We start from the raw sequence: 19,550 nt of genomic DNA, 5'->3' as shown, positions 1-19,550 counted from the left end.
GCCAAATGCAATTAATGTTATGTTGACTATTTCCTTTTAAAGGTTGCTGGTAGAACTTGGGATTCAAGGTTGGGAGATTATATATAGAACTAGATGATGCAACATTCTATGGAGCACTATTACCATAAGAGATAGGAGCAGGAGTAGGCCATTTGGCCCCTCGAGCCTGCTCCGCCATTTAATGAGATCATGGCTGATCTGATTTTTACCTCAACTCCACTTTCCCGCCCTTTCCCCATATCCTTTGACTCCCTTGCTGATCAAAAATTTGTCTAACTCAGCCTTGAATGTATCCAATGACTCAGCCTCCACAGCTTTTTGGGGTAAAGAATTCCAAAGATTCACGACTCTCTGGGAGAAGAAATTCCTCCTCATTTCCATCTTAAACGGGCAACCCCTTATTCTGAGACTATGCCCCCTAGATTTAGATTCCCCCATGAGGGGTAACATCCTCTCAGCATCTACCCTATCGAGTCCCCTCAGAATCTTGTATGTTTCAATCTACTATTATGGTCCCAGTCCTGCTGAAACCATGGTAATGTCATCTAAAAACTGCTATTGGTCAGGGTTTAATAGTGTAGGTTCTAATATTAGATAGTTATCCATTTTCATTTTCTGTACTTATGTTTGGAATTATTGACGTGCTCTGCCTCAAAAATACTCTAATTGTTACTTTGTAAAGGCCTCAGAAAAGCCATATGGCTAAAGATACATCACCTGATATGACAACTGCTATTAGTGAAACAATCCCACTGCTAACATTCCACTATCAACACTTCTGAAGTTACATTACGATCAATTTACAGCCCTCCAGAATTTGGTGCGCACACACCAAATCTCATGGTCAGCTCACAAAGGGCCTATTCAATGTATATACCTTGATGGTTGATGCTGTTCGATGCAGGGGAATTGTTTTTTTAAATTCAGAATCAAGAGTCATTCAATGCTAAGGAGCAAGTTACCAGTCAATAGCTGAACTCACCTGATGCTAAGACATCTCAAAGTTGCTTCCTGCCTTCCCAATTTTTGCACCAGCCAGACTCATGTATAAATACATTATTCAAGCAAGTGCATAGACAATTCGTAACTGTTGATGCTGACACATAACCATGCAGTGTGGTGGCATATGAGCCACTCAATTTTGCTCTGACTAAACATGCAAAAGTTAGATTCAGTTCTTAGCTTCAGTGCCATGAGGATAGGATTTTTGCCCCTAGTTTAAATGAGTCTTTTACAATGGAATTTGTCCCCTCTGGTAGTACTCGATAGGCTGATGGCTTTATGTGCTGGGGACCTATGTATCTGATTCCTGACACTGGATAGGTTCTTTTTGTTCGGATGCAAATGCCTGTCCAATTTTCTGCAGGGGGCCTAAAACGAGCGCTAGGTCCCTCATTTGCATAGGCAAGGGGCCTAATGCCTGTTCCAGGTGGGCGGTGGGGCAGCTGTCTATGCCAATGTGGCACGTCCTGATTCAGATAATTGATCCTTTACGCCCGTAAAATGAGCATAAGGTACACTACCCCTACCTTTTAAATCTGTGTGTCCATTATTTTAAACACAATTTGTGTATATTTTCACTTGGGTGGGAAGAGATTAATCAGAAAAATCTAATTACATTAGTCTAATCTCTAAAGAGCAATTTGCTGATGTGGGAATTAGTCACAGGTGTTGATGGTTGTCCTACCGACGTGAGACTTAATGTTCCCAGGGTAAAACCAGATGGAAAGGTTGAAGAGATTGCGTGATCAAGACGCATTTAGCACATTCCATACCTAATAACAGGTTTATTATCCTAAAGCTGTTGGATAAATTACATAAGGATGTCTGAATTGAAATCTAGATTCCTGAGGCACTTTTGTGCTAAAACCCTTTATCTGAAAATACACCTACAACCTAAAGCCAGATTCATAATCCATCCTGAAGAACTCAGTATCTGTGTAAAAACTAACTAGTGAAAATAAAAGAGAGTTGCGAGCTTTAACTCCAAGCATAGCTATGAATTCATATATTTTGGAAATGTGATGTTAGATAGCTAACAGAAATAGTGCTGAGTTATCAGCTCTGATTTTACTTCAGATTTAAGTCTCACAATTTCAAGACACCTATGACTGTGAAGATTCCCACTGGGCTCATGTGATTGACCTAATGCTGATCATTTATCACATTCTGTCACAAAAGGAAAGCATAATGTGGTGAACTAAGAATTCAGTACCAAGTTCCATCTACATGAATGTACTAAATCTGGACACTGTGAAAATGCAAATACAATAAAATTATTTGCAGTAAGGCTTAACTCGTTGTAATCCTGTAGTGGATGGAGGATCACATGTTGTACATTAACATGGACTAATTCAGTTCAGTTAAGTACTTAAGGAAAAGAAGTGTGTGTAATGTGTGTGTGTTTGTTTTGACAAAGAAAGCCAAGTGCTAAAATAAGCTGCACTAAAGCCTGCAATAAATACACATCTCTCAGTTCATTCACAATGGGAGTCACATTTAGTTATTTGTACTTTCATAGGAATGTATCTAATCTAAGCCTATTTTGCCCAGCCCAACTTGTCACCAGTTTACTGCTTAGCAGGGGTTACTTTGTTGCCATTTATTAATTGACAAATGTAAGGAATCTTACAACACCAGGTTATAGTCCAACGGTTTTATTTGAAAATCACAAGCTTTCGGAGGCTTTCTCCTTCGTCAGGTGAAGTGTGGGATTCCTTGAATGTTACCGCATTTATAGTCAGAGAACAATACCTGGTGATTACAGATAATCTTTCCAACTGCCCGTTGTCAAGGCAATCAAAGTGTTCAGACAGAGAGATGTTACATTCAGGACCACCGAATATACAAACGGCCAGAACAAAAGACAGAGAGAGAGAGAGAGAAACATCCGAAAGGAAGAGAAAGACAGAGAATGACCCGTTATATTAAAAACAGATAACTTTTTTTCCCGCTGGTGGGGTTACGTGTAGCGTGACATGAACCCAAGTTCCCGGTTGAGGCCGTCCTCATGGGTGCGGAACTTGGCTATCAATTTCTGCTCGACGATTTTGCGTTGTCGTGTGTCTCGAAGGCCGCCTTGGAGTACGCTTACCCGAAGATCGGTGGCTGAATGTCCTTGACTGCTGAAGTGTTCCCCGACTGGTAGGGAACCCTCCTGTCTGGCGATTGTTGCGCGGTGTCCGTTCATCCGTTGTTGCAGTGTCTGCATGGTCTCGCCAATGTACCATGCTCCGTGGCATCCTTTCCTGCAACGTATGAGGTAGACAACGTTGGCCGAGTCACAGGAGTATGAACCATGTACCTGGTGGGTGGTGTCCTCTCGTGTGATGGTGGTATCTGTGTCGATGATCTGGCATGTCTTGCAGAGGTTGCCGTGGCAGGGTTGTGTGGTGTCGTGGACGCTGTTCTCCTGAAAGCTGGGTAATTTGCTGCGAACGATGGTCGGCGGTAACATTCAAGGAATCCCACACTTCACCTGACGAAGGAGAAAGCCTCCGAAAGCTTGTGATTTTCAAATAAAACCGTTGGACTATAACCTGGTGTTATAAGATTCCTTACATTTGTCAACCCCAGTCCATCACCGGCATCTCCACATCACATTTATTAATTGATGAATAGGCTGGTTGTTTCATACTAAATGTAGAATCCTTTATTAACTCCATTGTAATGTGCTGAGACATCAAACACACATTACACTGTCCTGCATGAGGGTATCTCCTTAACACTCCAGCTAGATCATCCACAAATTTAGTCACTCGGGTCCTGCTACATTTAGAATTGGATTAGAATTATAGAATTTAACAGCATTGACAGAGAAGCTCAGCTCAATGCCCTTGTGCCAGTTCTCTGAATCAGCTATCGACTTAGTCCAGTTCCCCAGCCCTTTTCCCTAAACCCTTTTAAGTTTTTTTTCAAATATTTGTTCACTCTCCTTTTAGAAATGATTATGGATTCTGCTTCCACTGTTTTTCCAATCGAGCAGTTCACGTTCTTAAAAAAAACTCCTTACTTTGGTCTTTTGGTGATCATGTTAAACTTAAGCTCTCTAGTTTCACCAACATTGGCAATAATTTTTCTCTGTTTATCTGATCAAAACCTTTGATAATGTTGAACACCTCAGTCAGATCTCCTCTTAATCTTCTCTGTTTAAGTGAAAAGAGCCCCAGTTTCTCTAGTCCTTTAAAACTACAGTCTTTCATCCCAGCTATCATGTCTGTGAATCTTTTCTATCTCCTTTCCATGGGCTTATCCTCCTTCAGATGTCATCCTTGGCTCAGTGATAGCACTCTTGCTTTTGACTGAGAAGTGGAGATGCCGGTGATGGACTGGGGTGGACAAATGTAAGGAATCTTACAACACCAGGTTATAGTCCAACAGTTTTATTTGAAAATCACAAGCTTTCGGAGGCTTTCTCCTTCGTCTCCTTGTGATTTTCAAATAAAACTGTTGGACTATAACCTGGTGTTGTAAGATTCCTTACATTTGACTGAGAAGGTTGTGGGTTCTAAGCTCCACTCCAGAAACTTGATCATATAATCTCGGCTGACACTTCAGTGCAGTACTGAGGGAGTGCTACACTGTTGGAGGGGCCGTCTTTTGGATGAGACAATAAACTGACATCGGCTGTTTCAGGTGGATGTAAAAGATTCCGTGGGACTATTTGAAGAGCAGGGGCAGTGGCGGTGTCAGGCTAACATTTATCCCTCAACCAATATTAAAAACAGATTACCTGTTCATTTATCACATTGCTGTTTGTGGGACCTTGCTGTGTGCAAATAGACACCCAAGGTCAAGGGGGTGTCCGTGACTATGGGTAGGGGTGTTTATATGGGTGGAGAAATTATGGGAGGTTAGTTCACTGCCCTCCTATCCTCCCTTAATCTCTCCCTCCATATGAACTCCCCTACCCGTATTTACAGCCACCCCCTCAACCTTGCCATCTCACGTGGCCTCTCTACTCTCTCGTGTCAATCACGGATAAGGCTATCTCTGATCACTTCCTTCTATCCCTCTCCACCTACATCCCCCTTCACCCTCCCAACCCCATTTCCTTTTATGTTCACCCCTGGAAAAAACTCTCTCCCACAAGTCACATACAATGGCACTTTCAAATTCCCAACTGTCTAGCCTTTGGCTCTCCATCCACCACGACATTTCTGCAGCTACCGATCCGTTCAATCACACCCTCACCTCTATCTTTGATGCCCTTGTCCCCATTAAAACCAGTACTCTCTCACCCTGGTTGTTGCCCCTAGTACGACCCTCATCTGCTCCCTTAAGTCCAAGGGAAGCAGACTTGAACGTTTATGGCGGATAACTGGTTTATCCATTCATTGCCAGATCTAGCTGGACCACATAAAGCACTATTGGGTCCTGCTCTCCTCTGTCAAAATTGCTCACTATTGCAGGATCACCCTGGAATGCAAAGATAACCTCCGGCCTCACTTCTCCATTACAAAGAAGTGTCTTCTTAAACCACTCTTCCCTGCCTCCTCCACCCTTACCTCCAACAACAAGTGCGAGGAGCTCATGGACTATTTTGTCACCAAAAATTGAGACCATCCATTCAGCTGCTTCTGCCGGTTCCTCCCTGCCCTAGCCCTGAACTTGCATCTTTCTCTTGTTTCTCTCCTATCTCCCCTCATGCCCTTGCCAAGTTCACCTTGACTATGAGACCCACCTCCTGCTCCCTCGACCCTATTACCACCAACCTGCTGACAACCCAACTTCTCTTCCTGGCTCCCATGTTAGCTGATATTGTTAACAGTTTCCTCTCCTCAGGTACTGTCCCCTTCAAATCTGCCATCATCACCCCCCTCCTCAAAAAACCTACCCTTGACCCCTCTGCAAAATACCGCCCCATCTCCAACCTCGCTTTCCACTCTAAAGTCTTTGAATATGTTATCACCTCCCAAATCCATGCCCATCTTTCCTGCAACTTCATGTTTGAATCCCTCCAGTCAGGTTTCCACCCCTGCCACAGTACTGAAACGGCCCTTATCAAAGTCACAAATGACATCCCATGTGATGTGACTGTGGTAAACTATCCCTCCTCATCCTTCTCAACCTGTCTGCAGCCTTTGACAGGGTTGACCACACCGTCCTTCTCCAATGCCTCTCCTCCGTCGTCCAGCTGGGTGGAACTGCGCTCGCCTGGTTCCATTTTTATCTATCCAATCGTAGCCAGAGAATCACTTGCAATGGCTTCTCTTCCCACTCCCGCACCTTTACCTCTGGAGTCCCCCAAGGATCTATCCTTGGCCCCCTCCTATTTCTCAGCTACATGCTGCCCCTCGGCGACATCATCTGAAAACATATCAGGTTCCATATGTACACTGATGACGACACCCAGCTCTACCTCACCACCACCTCCCTCAACCCCTCCACTGTCTCTCATTTGTCACACTGCTTGCCCGACAAATGAACAAAAATTTCATTCAATTAAATATTGGAAGACTGAAGCCATTGTCTTTGGTCCCCACTGCAACATCCGTTCCCTAGCCACTGACTCCATTCCTCTCCTTGGCCACTGTCTGAGGCTGAACCAGACTGTTCACAACCATGGGGTCCTACTTGACCCTGAGATGAGCTTCTGACCACATATCTGCTGCACATATGGCTCGTCTCCGCCCCTGCCTCAGCTCATCTGCTGCTGAAACCCTCATCCACGCCTTTGTTACCTCTAGACTTGACTATTCCAATTCTCTCCTGGGCAGCCTCCCGTCTTCCACCCTCCGTAAACTTGAGCTCATCCAAAACTCTGTTGCCCGTATCCTAACTCACACCAAGTCCCATTCACCCAACACCTCTATGCTCACTGACCTACATTGGCTCCCAGTACGGGAACACCTCGATTTTAAAATTCACGTTCTTGTTTTCATATCCCTCCATGGTCTCGCCCCTACCTATCTCTGTAACCTCCTCCAGCCCTACAACCCTCTGAGATCTCTGTATTCCTCCAATTCTTGCCTCTTGCGCATCCCCAATTTTAATCGCTCCACCATTGGCAGCCGTGCCTTCAGCTGCCTAGGCCCTAAGCTCCCTCCTTAAATCTCTCCACCTCACTTTCCTCCTTTGAGATGCTCCTTAAAACCTATCTCTTTGACCAAGCTTTTGGACACCTGTTCTAATATCTCCTTATGTGGCTCGGTGTCAAATTTTGCTTGATAATTGCCTCTGTGAAGCACCTTGGGACGTTTTACTACGTTAAAGGTGCTATATAAATGCAAGTTGTTGTTGTGTTTCCCTACATTTTAATGGTGACTACATTTGGCTGTGAAGTGTTTGGGACCAATGAGATTCTGAAAGATGCTATATAAGTACAGATTCTTTCTTTCTTGTATAACCTATTTGGTTCAATGTTTCATGATCTGGTGACTTGCAAGTCAGTTTGTGAATCTATTTATGACCAATCTGTTTGTCTAATCATAAAGTTATTCAGGGTACACACATGTCTGTGGAACTCGCTGGGTGTAATTTTCATTATCAGAAAATCAGATGGGTTGCATAATGGTTGGAAGATCCTCTATCACCAATTTTCCACCCTTGTCACAAGTTAAACCCCCCACCCCCCCACTATTGTTATTCCTCACAATAGTTCCAATGGTCCATTCCTAAGTGCCTTTGCCATTTTTAACTGTTGTGCTTATTTTTTCTAAGGCATTGGGCAGGCTGTGGTTATAAATAATTTTCACTGATCCTGAGGCGGGAGGTAAACTGCTTTGACAGCATCTTTATTAACTTTGTTAGGGCATAGCAATACAGTAAATTATCAGCAATTTAATGTGTCTGGTGATGGATTTTCACTTTAGGGGATGGAGTGCTTCAGACGTTCAGAATACTATGATCTCTAACTAGATTGAAATATGGCTGGTCGCCTGAAGCTACTTCCCACAGCAAAGAACACCATAGGAATCAGATTCTGGAATGTGTGAACTCTACAACAGCTGTCAAAAAGTGAGCAATTAATGGAGGTAGACAGCCACAAGAGTGAGTGAACTGTGATGGACAGCGCTTGCAAGTGTAAGATAAGAAACAATAGTGTGGAAAAAGAAACTAGGTTATGAGGTGGAAAGTTGCCATGTTCCTGTTAAACAACGATCTGCCACAGTGGGGAGGAAAAATATTTATATTGTTTTTGTATTGAAAATGGTATTATATTTTTGGGTCATTTTTACCCTTCTTACTCTAGATTGTTCAGTTTCCATGTCAGATTGTCCTCACAGATGAGTCCCAACTCCCTATTACCTTGACACTATCTTCAGTAACCCAGACATCTGGATAAACTTTCAGTAACAGGCTCAGAATAATGTACAGAGAAATCTTTCTGTTAATTATTTTAGTTACTGAAATTATCCAGTACTTTCACAGAAAGTCTGGGGATGTAGCTCAGTGGTAGAGCGCATGCTTCGCGTGTATGAGGTCCTGGGTTCAATCCCCAGCGTTTCCAAAGTTATTTTTGTTTCCATGTTGTAACTTCTATGATTCTATAAGTGCAGGCAATTGGGACTAGCTTAGTGGTATAAACTGGGCGACATGGACATGTTGGGCCGAAGGGCCTGTTTCCATGTTGTAAACTTCTATGATTCTATGATTCTAAGCATTCTCCTATCAACAAAAAATGGTAGTGCAGCAGACCTCATTTTGACTGACCATAAAGCAAATGTATTTAACAACAGATAAACAAGCAAATAAATGTACTCTCTAGCTCCTCCAATGGAAACGATAAATGTTGACAAGCACTAAACTTAATTACAATTCTTTTCAATTAATATTCAACACTGATTTTTTTTCTCACATTTATCGCCGTTGTGGGAGCTGTAATGGTCTGGGATAATACTTGAAGGTTCCAAACTGATTCCTTCTGTGTTGAACAATTCAATTTAGTTATCCTTGAAACAATTGGCAAGGTGTCTTGGATTTTAAGAACTGACCACTCCACTAAAAAGTATATTTGCCACTGTAGTTGTAACATCTGTTTTCTATTGTTAATTATACACTTATTCATTAAGTATTAATGATTTTGTCTAGGAATTGCTCCATCAAGCAATTAACACAAGTGTTGGTTTGACACCTAAGGGTTAAAAGTAGGAGTTTGAAACCATATGCTAGTTCTCCTGAAAACTGATACTTGATCAGAATGAGAGGCTCATTATCACTCCCTGCTTGAAGAAAAAACTCATAAATAATGTTTGCCACGGGACAAAATCAGACTGGATTTTCTGTTCAGAAACAAAAATACATTTTTCATGGAATTTTCAGAGAATCTTGAACTCAATTTAAAGCCATTCCTATAAAGCATAATTAACCATTTACACACTTTCTCATTACATGTATTTATTTATATTGTACTTACATTGAGTTGCATTGAGTCTACAGCACAGAAACATGCCATTCAGCCCAACTGGTCCATGCCAGCGTTTATGCTCCAGACGAGCCTCCTCCATCCCTACTTCATCTACCCCTATCAGCATATCCTTCTATTCCTTTCTCCTTCATGTGCTTATCTAGCTTCCCCTTAAATTCATCTATGCTATTTGCCTCAACTACTCTGTGTTCCACATTCTTACCACTCTTTGGGTAAAGAAGTTTCTCTGGAATTCCCTATTGGATTTATTAGTGACTGTCTTATATTGATGACCTCTAGTTTTGGACTCCCTGACATGTGGAAACATTTTCTCTACATCTACCCTATCAAACCCTTTCATTATCTTAAAGACCTCTATCAGGTCACTACTCAGCCTTCTTTTTTCGAGAAAAGATCCCCAACCTGCTTAGTCTTTCCCGATAAGGATATCCTCTCAGTTTTGGAACCATCCTTGTGAATCTTTTTTGCACCTTCTCTAATGCCTCAATATCCATTTTATAACATGGAGACCAGAACTGTGCACAATGCTCCAAGTATGGTCTAACCAAGGTTCTATACAAGTTTAACATAACTTCTCTGCTTTTCAATTCTATCCCTGTAGAAATGAACCCCAATGTTTGGTTTGCCTTTTTTTTTATGATCTTGTTAACCTGCGTCGCTACTTTTAGTGATTTGTGTATCTGTGCCCTTAGATCCCTTTGTTCCTCCACCCCACTTAGACTCTTATTAACTAAGCAATATGTGACCTCCTTTTTCTTACTACCAAAATGCACCACCTCACACTTATCTATATTGAAATTAATTTGCCAAATACATGTCCACTCTGCAAGTTTATTAATGTCTTCTTGCATTTAAATGCATTTTTCCTTTTGTATTAACTACACCTCCCACCCCAATTTCATGTCATCTGCAAATTTTTGAAATTGTACTTCCAATTCCCGAGTCCAAATCACTGACGTAAATTGTGAACAACAGTGGTCCCAGTACTGATCCCTGTGGAACACCACTTCTCACCTTTTGCCAGTTTGAGTAGCTATTCTTAACCCCTACTCTCTCTTTTCTGTTTTGTAGCCAGCTTGCTATGCATTCTGCTACCTGTCTCCTGACTCCACATGCTCTGAACATAGTCATGAGTCTGTAGAATACTTTAATATTTCTTTTTATATTCCTTGATCATTTAATTTCGTAGTTCCTCTTTACTTACCTAATTGTTTTTTTGCCGTCCTTCCTAACCTCTTTGTATTCCCTTTTGTCATCATCTCCTTTATTGTCTATGTACTTAGAGTATGCCTTTCTTTTAGTTTCAATTTTACCCTTATCACTTTATTCATCCATGGTGTTTCATTATTGGCTAGATTGTTCTTGTTTTTAGATGAATATATTTCTCCTGAACTCTATTGATCACCGTTTTAAATATTTCCCACCGCTGTTCTATCCCTGTGGCTGTAAAGATGTTTTTATCCGTTTGCCTTTCCTTGTTCTATTCTCATCCCATCAAAATTAGCTTTTTTTCTATTCTATTACTTTGGTCTTTGTCTTACTTATGTCTTTCTCAATCATTATTTTAAACCTTATTATGTTATGATCGCTATTGCCTAGATGTTCCCCTAAGCTTTCTTCCCTTATCTGATCCAGTGATTCCTGTCTTGTTGGGCTTCTCACATACTGGGTAAGAAAGGAGTCATGTACACATTGTAAAAACCCATTCCATTTTCTCCTTTCCCTACCACTTCTTGCCAGTTTATTTGGGGGTAGTTGAAATCTCCCACGATTAATATTCAATATTTTTTACTTATTTCGTAGATTTTCTTACATATTTCTCCCTCCACTTCCCTTCCACTATTAGATGGTCTGTAGAATACACCTATTAATGTAATCGATCCCTTCTTATCCTTTGTCTCAATCCATATGATTTCTGTTTCTATCTTAATATTACTTATGTCACTTTTTTCTATTGCCATTATGCTGTCTCTAATTAGCATAACTACTCCACCCCACCCCCTTTTTCCTTCCCTATCCTTTCTAAATATATTCGGCGCTAAATTGGGCCATGGAGCACCTGTTGTTTTGGCACTACACGGCCTCTCCAACATCCAAGATGGCGTCTTGGATGCACATGCATATTTCCAGCCTTACATGCGCCGGACACCATCTTGGTATAGGAGTTAGCGCAGCCGCAGATAACGAACGCTGGAATCATGTAAAGTAGGGAGAAAATGGCTTCAATCCTTGTGCAATGCTGATTTAAAGTGATAGACACCATTTTGGGACTTAACGCTCCACTCAACGCACAGTCATAACTGTGTCTTAGAGTCCCTGGAGGACCCCCCCTGCGCTGTTTAAAGGGACCATGCAGGGTTTACAGGTTAGTGGCTGGATTATTGCTTCTGGCTGCTGAGACATTTGTAACTGTTTTTGGAGGTCCCCTAGACTTGAATACTAGGATGTGCGGACATAACCTAACATTTAGAGCCAGGACGTGCAGGAGTGAGGTTAGGAAATGCTTCTACATGCAAAGGGTGGGAGACGTTTGGAACGCTCTTCTGCAGATGGCAGTTGATGCAAGCTCACTTGTGAATGTTAAATCTGAGATTGATAGATTTCTGTGAACGAAGTGTATTAAGGGATATGGGGCTAAGGCGGGTATATGGAGTTAGGTCACAGGTCCACCATGATCTTAGTGAATGGTGGAACAGGCTCGAGGAGCTAAATGCCAAATGCCACTTGTTGCCTCCTGATATGCGCCACCTTCTCCTGTAAGAAAGCAGGGCGTGTGTCTGGGCGATGTGCCTGTCATGGTTGAATAGCTGCCAGTGTGTGTGGGCTGTGAGTTGTGGGTAGGTGGCTTGCAACAATGGTATTGTGTAAGGGTGAGAGGAAGCATTTGGTTGGAAGAGCTGAGTACTGATGGAAAGAGTTTGTTGGTATGTGGGTGATGGGGGGGTGTAGTGCTTGGTGCAGTTGGTAGGAGGCACCACTTGATAGTTGACCTCACTCACCTTGACCACTCATGTCAAAGCATCGAACTTCTTCCTGTACTGTATCCATGTTCATGATGCGACATTGACTTCGTTCCCCGCTGCCTCCCACTGCCTTTTGGATATATGTCTGGAGGGCCTCTTGCCCGCCCTCCCACCCCCCGCCCCCGTGCCCCTGCGGATATAGGATGTTCCTCCTTCTGTCCACCTCTTGCACCAAGGTCTCTAGTGCATCAGCAGAGAACCTTGGTGCATGCACTCTTGCAGGCCTGGTACCAACTCAAATCGGCAGATTGGTGAGGTCTGGCATGCAGATTGGAGGATGTGGGATTTAGTAGTGCACAAACTTTATTCAATGTTTTAACATAACTCATCAGTGTGTAAACATAGGGATGGGATCTGCATCTGTGTTTTACGTAAGCAATGTCTGATCTCCGTTCAGACTCCGTGCAGACAGAAGAGTATTATTTTCAGCAAATAACAGGTACCAGCTACCTTTAAGAGATTTCTAAGAAACATCCTCCCTTTAAGAGATTGCGCTCCCCGTGGTGGTGGAAAGTGCGAATTGCATTGATTCCACGTGCAAGGCCCGAGTGGAACACTGATTGCAGGCGAGTCCTCGGGCCAGACGAAACTTGTGTCCTGCCGGCGCTGGGGTCATTGGGCGTGGGGTAATAGCACATCACGCTACCTACACCCAAAAATGGCCCTTATCCAATTTTTTCCCCCCATTATATCTTGCAATATTTAACTGCCAGTCCTGTTCTTTATGTAGCCATGTTTAAGTTATCTCTACTACACCTGGCTTCTCACTATGAATTATTGCCACCAATTCCCCTGTTTTGTTTCAGATGCTGTGCACATTGCTGCACAGGCAATTTAATTTGTTTTTAGTAATTGATCCCCTCCCTTTGTTTTTAACAGTCATTTTGTACTTATGTTCTATAACAGTATTTGTTCCCTGACTGTTTATGTTACCCTTGTTCATTACCTTGGTCTGACATTTACTCTCATCTCCTATTTCTCTTTGAACATGTTATTCCTACCAGATCCCTCCCTCATCTCACTAGCTTATAGTTCTATCGACAGCCCTCTTTATCCTTTCCGCTAAGATACTGGTCCCATTCCAGTTCAGGTGGAGCCCATCCCAACGGTACAGCTCCTTCCTGTCCCAGTACTGGTGCCAGTGTCCCATTAAATGGAAGCCCTCCTTTCCACACCACTCTTTCAGCCACACATTCACCTTCTTATCTGCCTATCCCTATGCCAATTAGTACGTGGCTCAGGTAGTAATCCCGAGATTAGTGAAGAAATTCCTCCTCATCTCAGTCTCGTGCGGTCCTGTTTCTTAATTTAGTTCCTAACTTTTGATACCTCCTCCCTTTTCTTCCTTAGTAGGACCTCCTCCCTTTTCTTCCCTATGTCATTGGTCCCAACATGGACCACGACAACTGGATCTTCCCCCTCCCTTTCCAAGTTCCTTTCCAGTTTTTTAAAAATTTATTCGTTCATGGGATGTGGCCGTCGCTGGCGAGGCCGGCATTTATTGCCCATCCCTAATTGCCCTTGAGAAGGTGGCGGTGAGCCGCCTTCTTGAACCGCTGCAGTCCGTGTGGTGACGGTTTTCCCACAGTGCTGTTAGGAAGGGAGTTCCAGGATTTTGACCCAGTGACGATGAAGGAACGGAGATATATTTCCAAGTTGGGATGGTGTGTGACTTGGAGGGGAACGTGCAGGTGGTGTTGTTCCCATGTGCCTGCTGCTCTTGTCCTTCTAGGTGGTAGAGGTCGCTGGTTTGGGAGGTGCTGTCGAAGAAGCCTTGGCGAGTTGCTGCAGTGCATCCTGTGGATGGTACACACTACAGCCACAGTGCGCCGGTGGTGAAGGGAGTGAATGTTTAGGGTGGTGGATGGGGTGCCAATCAAGCGGGCTGCTTTATCTTGCATGGTGTCGAGCTCCTTGAGTGTTGTTGGAGCTGCACTGATCCAGGCAAGTGGCGAGTATTCCATCACACTCCTGACTTGTGCCTTGTAGATGGTGGAAAGGCTTTGGGGAGTCAGGAGGTGAGTCACTCGCCGCAGAATACCCAGCCTCTGACCTGCTCTCGTAGCCACAGTATTTATATGGCTGGTCCAGTTAAGTTTCTGGTCAATGGTGACCCCCAGGATGTTGATGGTGGGGGATTCGGCGATGGTAATGCCGTTGAATGTCATGGGGAGGTGGTTAGACTGTCTCTTGTTGGAGATGGTCATTGCCTGGCACTTATCTGGCGCGAATGTTACTTACCACTTATGAGCCCAAGCCTGGATGTTGTCCAGGTCTTGCTGCATGCAGGCTTGGACTGCTTCATTATCTGAAGGGTTGCGAATGGAACTGAACACTGTGCAATCATCAGCGAACATCCCCATTTCTGACCTTATGATGGGGGGAAGGTCATTGATGAAGCAGCTGAAGATGGTTGGGCCTAGGACACTGCCCTGAGGAACTCCTGCAGCAATGTCCTGGGGCTGAGATGATTGGCCTCCAACAACCACTACCATCTTCCTTTGTGCTAGGTATGACTCCAGCCACTGGAGAGTTTTCCCCCTGATTCCCATTGACTTCAATTTTACTAGGGCTCCTTGGTGCCACACTCGGTCAAATGCTGCCTTGATGTCAAGGGCAGTCATTCACACCTCACCTCTGGAATTCAACCCTTTTGTCCATGTTTGGACCAAGGCTGTAATGAGGTCTGGAGCCGAGTGGTCCTGGCGGAACCCAAACTGAGCATCGGTGAGCAGGTTATTGGTGAGTAAGTGCCGCTTGATTGCACTGTCGACGACACCTTCCATCACTTTGCTGATGATTGAGAGTAGACTGATGGGGCGATAATTGGCCGGATTGGATTTGTCCTGCTTGTTGTGGACAGGACATACCTGGGCAATTTTCACATTGTCGGGTAGATGCCAGTGTTGTAGCTGTACTGGAACAGCTTGGCTAGAGGTGCAGCTAGTTCTGGAGCACAAGACTTCAGCACTACAGCTGGGATGTTGTCGGGGCCCATAGCCTTTGCTGTATCCAGTGCGCTCAGCCGTTTCTTGATATCACGTGGAGTGAATCGAATTGGCTGAAGACTGGCTTCTGTGATGGTGGGGATATCGGGAGGAGGCCGAGATGGATCATCCACTCGGCACTTCTGGCTGAAGATGGTTGCAAACGCTTCAGCCTTGTCTTTTTCACTCAATTGCTGGACTCTGCCATCATTGAGGATGGGGATGTTACTCTGAGATATCCTTTACCTTTGCACCAGGTTGGCAACACACCCTTCTGGATTCAAGGTCGTGATTGCTGATGATGCTGTCTATCCCCCTAATTATTGAAACGTCTATGACCACAACCTTTCTCTTCTGATCTCTTCCCAACCCCACCCCAGCCTTGGACTGCCTCCTGCTGTACAGTGCCATGGTTAGCGTTCTGCCTGTCCATCTCACAGCCTGCATCCTTATCCTCACGGGTATCAAGTACAATGTACCTGTTGGACAGGACCAGTGTCTGTTGGACCTCCTTCCCTATCTCCCCATGGTTCCCATTACTCTGCTGACCAGCAGTCACACTCTCCCCTTCCTGTACCTGTGCTTTCCTCTGAGGTGTGACTGCACTCTGGAGAAAACTATCCTAAAATTCCTCCTCCTCCCTTATGTGTTGGTGTGTCTCTAACTCTCACCCCAACTCAAAGACTCTGAGCCGGAGTGTCTCAAGCCAGAGACATTTACTGCAGATGTGGCAATCTGGAACAGTCTCGTTATCCATAAACTCCCAAATATTACAGTCCCGACATATGGGCTGCACTGCCATTTCTAGTATTTATTTATTTATTTGTATTAATCTTGACAGGGTAGAAGCTGAGAGGTTGTTTACCCTCTCTGGAGAGTGTAGAACTAGAGGGCATAGTATCAGGATGAGGGGTCGGCCATTTAAGACTGAGATGAGGAGGAATTTCTTCACTCTTTAGAAATCTTTACCCCAGAGGGCTGTGGATGCTGAGTCGTTGAGTGTATTCAAGGCTGAAATCGATAGATTTTTGGACTCTAAGGGAATCAAGAGATATGGAAATCGGGCGGGAAAGTGGAGTTGAGGTTGAAGATCAGCCATGATCTTATTGAATAGCGGAGCAGGCTCAAGTGGCCTTATGGCCTACTCCTGCTCCTATTTCTTATGTTCTTATCTTAATTTAGTTCTAGATATAATACAATTACTTTACATCTAGGTTATATTTAATAGATGGATTTAGCTTGATTTCAGATTAATTTGTCGCTAATTAGCTTTGTATTTTGTTTATTAACTTCTTTATTTTATTATTTCCTTAACTCCTATCTATTTATATATACCACATTTTAATTTAATAAAATTCGGAACCCTTTAATGTTAGTATCCTCTATTTAGTTCATTTTCATTTTATCCCCTTAGATCTGATTGATTAATTAAACACTTAGTTTAATTATATAATAAATTAATCACTTAGCTCAATTATATAATAAATTAAACACGACTTATTTATAATAAATTAAGCACTTAGCTTAATTATATAATAAATTAAACATTTAGGTGTAATTCCTCCCTCTGCTCTGACACACTTTTTCAGATTCAGGTTTTTTTTTCATTTTGTTTTCCCTGCGTCTGCTTTATAGTGCTCTTCTCAGTCGCTTCTCCTGTGCTTTATAGTGCTCTTCTCAGTCGCTTCTCCTGTGCTTTATAGTGCTCTTCTCAGTCGCTTCTCCTGTGCTTTATAGTGCTCTTCTCAGTCGCTTCTCCTGTGCTTTATAGTGCTCTTCTCAGTCGCTTCTCCTGTGCTTTATAGTGCTCTTCTCAGTCGCTTCTCCTGTGCTTTATAGTGCTCTTCTCAGTCGCTTCTCCTGTGCTTTATAGTGCTCTTCTCAGTCGCTTCTCCTGTGCTTTATAGTGCTCTTCTCAGTCGCTTCTCCTGTGCTTTATAGTGCTCTTCTCAGTCGCTTCTCCTGTGCTTTATAGTGCTCCTCTCAGCTGCTTCTCCTATGCTTTATAGTGCTCTTCTCAGTCGCTTCTCCTGTGCTTTATAGTGCTCTTCTCAGCTGCTTCTCCTGTGCTTTATAGTGCTCTTCTCAGTCGCTTCTCCTGTGCTTTATAGTGCTCCTCTCAGCCGCTTCTCCCGTGCTTTATAGTGCTCCGCTCAGCCGCTTCTCCTGTGCTTTATAGTGCTCCTCTCAGCCGCTTCTCCCGTGCTTTATAGTGCTCCTCTCAGCCGCTTCTCCTATGCTTTATAGTGCTCCTCTCAGCCGCTTCTCCCGTGCTTTATAGTGCTCCTCTCAGCCGCTTCTCCCGTGCTTTATAGTGCTCTTCTCAGCCGCTTCTCCTGTGCTTTATTCAACTCCTCTCAGCCGCTTCTCCCGTGCTTTATCGTGCTCTTCTCAGCCACTTCTCCCATGCTTTATTGTGCCCCTCTCAGCCACTTCTCCCGTGCTTTATAGTGCTCCTCTCAGCCACTTCTCCCGTGCTTTATAGTGCTCCTCTCAGCCGCTTCTCCTGTGCTTTATAGTGCTCCTCTCAGCCGCTTCTCCTGTGCTTTATTGTGCTCCTCTCAGCTGCTTCTACTGTGCTTTATAGTGCTTCTCTCAGCTGCTTCTCCTGTGCTTTATAGTGCTTCTCTCAGCCACTTCTCCCGTGCTTTATAGTGCTCCTCTCAGCCGCTTCTCCTGTGCTTTATTGTGCTCCTCTCAGCTGCTTCTCCTATGCTTTATAGTGCTCCTCTCATCTGCTTCTCCTGTGCTTTATAGTGCTCCTCTCAGCTGCTTCTCCTATGCTTTATAGTGCTCCTCTCAGCTGCTTCTCCTGTGCTTTATAGTGCTCCTCTCAGCTGCTTCTCCTATGCTTTATAGTGCTCCTCTCAGCTGCTTCTCCTGTGCTTTATAGTGCTCCTCTCAGCTGCTTCTCCTGTGCTTTATAGTGCTCTTCTCAGCCACTTCTCCCATGCTTTATTGTGCCCCTCTCAGCCACTTCTCCCGTGCTTTATAGTGCTCCTCTCAGCTGCTTCTCCTGTGCTTTATTGTGCTTCTCTCAGCTGCTTCTCCTGTGCTTTATAGTGCTTCTCTCAGCCACTTCTCCCGTGCTTTATAGTGCTCCTCTCAGCCGCTTCTCCTGTGCTTTATTGTGCTCCTCTCAGCTGCTTCTCCTATGCTTTATAGTGCTCCTCTCAGCTGCTTCTCCTGTGCTTTATAGTGCTTCTCTCAGCTGCTTCTCCTGTGCTTTATAGTGCTTCTCTCAGCTGCTTCTCCTGTGCTTTATAGTGCTCCTCTCAGCTGCTTCTCCTGTGCTTTATAGTGCTTCTCTCAGCTGCTTCTCCTGTGCTTTATAGTGCTTCTCTCAGCCGCTTCTCCCATGCTTTATAGTGCTCCTCCCAGCCGGTTCTGTCCCCAGCTTTATAGTACTTGTACTGCTAGTGTTTACCAGTTATTATGCTTCACATTAATACTTATTTGTAAATAAATATATTAGTTTCTTTATCTACAAACATCTTGGGCTGTGTGGTATATCTGCTGCTTTGAAAAGAATTTGGTAACATGGTATAAATTATGTTAAATCTAGTAAGCAAGATTACTCTAAGTGGGATAATTGCCAACCACCAGGTACATCTGTCTGTGAGAACAGGTAATAGAAAAAGGTGCAATTTTGGACTGAAGGGGGCAAGATCCATTTATAGGACCCACTGTTAGTCCATTGAGAGAGAAAGTGGTACGGAAAGCCCTGAAGTTGTAACACAATATGATGTACAATATTTACCATATACTGGAATTACTTTATGCAGTAGCTTCAAAAAAACCTACTTCCCCTACACATGACAATTCTTTCTAGGATCTTTAACACAACACAGTAGATCCATTTGAAACCTGGCACTTGATTGTCCATGAATAAAATACTGTCCTGACGAGGGAAAGTACATTTTTTTTATTCATTCATGGGATGTGGGTGTCGCTGGCAAGGCCAGCATTTTTTGCCCATCCCTAATTGGCCTTGAGAAAGTGGTGGTGAGCCACCTTCTTGAACCGCTGCAGTCCGTGTGGTGAAGGTTCTCCCACAGTGCTGTTAGGAAGGGAGTTCCAGGATTTTGACCCAGCGACGATGAAGGAACGACGATATATTTCCAAGTCGGGATGATGTGTGACTTGGAGGGGAACATGCAGGTGGTGTTG

General features: G+C 43.8%; 1 non-coding gene across 1 annotated transcript; it reads left to right on the top strand.

Moving 5' to 3' along the window:
- The first annotated feature begins 8,380 nt into the window (after positions 1 to 8,380).
- Positions 8,381 to 8,452, top strand: trnaa-cgc (transfer RNA alanine (anticodon CGC)). The gene has a single exon. It is a non-coding gene; the product is annotated as a tRNA-Ala (tRNA).
- Positions 8,453 to 19,550: the final 11,098 nt, after the last annotated feature.

The sequence above is a fragment of the Heptranchias perlo genome, chromosome 15 (genome assembly GCF_035084215.1).
Source record: "Heptranchias perlo isolate sHepPer1 chromosome 15, sHepPer1.hap1, whole genome shotgun sequence".
Classification (NCBI taxonomy): domain Eukaryota; kingdom Metazoa; phylum Chordata; class Chondrichthyes; order Hexanchiformes; family Hexanchidae; genus Heptranchias; species Heptranchias perlo.
The sequence above is the reverse complement of the archived record's forward strand: the minus strand, read 5'-3'. Positions and strand labels throughout refer to the sequence as shown.